This window comes from Arachis hypogaea, chromosome 20 (genome assembly GCF_003086295.3).
Source record: "Arachis hypogaea cultivar Tifrunner chromosome 20, arahy.Tifrunner.gnm2.J5K5, whole genome shotgun sequence".
NCBI classification, from domain to species: Eukaryota; Viridiplantae; Streptophyta; class Magnoliopsida; order Fabales; family Fabaceae; genus Arachis; species Arachis hypogaea.
Window position 1 is genome coordinate 100,196,285 of NC_092055.1, and position 1,366 is coordinate 100,197,650.

Sequence of the window (1,366 nt, forward strand, 5' to 3'; positions counted from 1 at the left end):
TTTTCTAAAACTTCCTTCTTAATTAACTATTTGTTTTAAATTTAATTTAATTTGATTTAATTTTCCTTGCTTAATTTTTGAATTTTTAATTTTAATTTTTAATTTAAAAACAAAAATACTTTTATCTTATTTTATCTAATTTTCGAAAATTCTTCTCCCTCACCTCCTTCTATTTATTTATTCATCTACTAACATCCCTTTTTCACCCAAGAATTCGAACCTACTCCTCACCCTTGTGTTTGAATTCTCCTTCTTCTATTCATATCTTCTTCTACTCACATAAAGGAATCTCTATACTATGACATAGAGGATTCCAAATTTTCTTTTCTGTTTTCTTCTTTTTCATATGAGCAGGAACAAGGATAAGAACATTCTTGTTCAGGCTGATCCTGAACTTGAAAGGACTCTGAAGAGGAAGCTAAGGGAAGCTAAAGCACAACTCTCTGGAGAAAATCTAATAGAAATTTTCGAAAAAGAAGGAAGCATGGCCGAAAATAATAACAATGCAAGGAAGATGCTTGGTGACTTTACTGCACCAAATTCCAATTTACATGGAAGAAGAATCTCAATCCCTGCCATTAGAGTAAACAATTTTGAGCTGAAACCTCAATTAGTTTCTCTGATGCAACAGAATTGCAAGTTTTATGGACTTCCATCAAAAGATCCTTTTCAGTTCTTAACTGAATTCTTGCAGATCTGTGATACTGTTAAGACCAATGGGGTTGATCCCGAGGTTTACAGGCTTATGCTTTTCCCATTTGCTATAAGAGACAGAGCTAGAATATGGTTGGACTCTCAACCTAAAGACAGCCTGAACTCTTGGGATAAGCTGGTCACGGCTTTCTTAGCCAAGTTCTTTCCTCCTCAAAAGCTTAGTAAGCTTAGAGTGGATGTTCAAACCTTCAGACAAAAGGAAGGTGAATCCCTCTATGAAGCTTGGGAGAGATACAAGGAACTGACCAAAAAGTGTCCTTCTGACATGCTTTCAGAATGGACCATCCTGGATATATTCTATGATGGTCTGTCTGAATTATCAAAGATGTCATTGGACCATTCTGCTGGTGGATCCATTCACCTACAGAAAACATCTGCAGAAGCTCAAGAACTCATTGACATGGTTTCAAATAACCAGTTCATGTATACTTCTGAAAGGAATCCTGTGAGTAATGGGACGCCTCAGAGGAAAGGAGTTCTTGAAATTGATACTCTGAATACCATATTGGCTCAGAACAAAATATTGACTCAGCAAGTCAATATGATCTCTCAGAGTCTGAATGGATTGAAGGAATCATCCAATAGTACTAAAGAGGCCTCTTCTGAAGAATAAGCTTATGATCCTGAGAACCTTGAAATAGCAGAGGTGAAT

The 1,366-nt window shown here is 36.0% G+C and overlaps 1 non-coding gene across 1 annotated transcript; it reads right to left on the reverse strand.

Annotated features, from left to right (window-relative positions):
* Nucleotides 1-877: 877 nt before the first annotated feature.
* LOC112788559 (small nucleolar RNA R71) lies at nucleotides 878-985 on the reverse strand. Its single transcript, XR_003195919.1, has one exon. It is a non-coding gene; the product is annotated as a small nucleolar RNA R71 (small nucleolar RNA).
* Nucleotides 986-1,366: the final 381 nt, after the last annotated feature.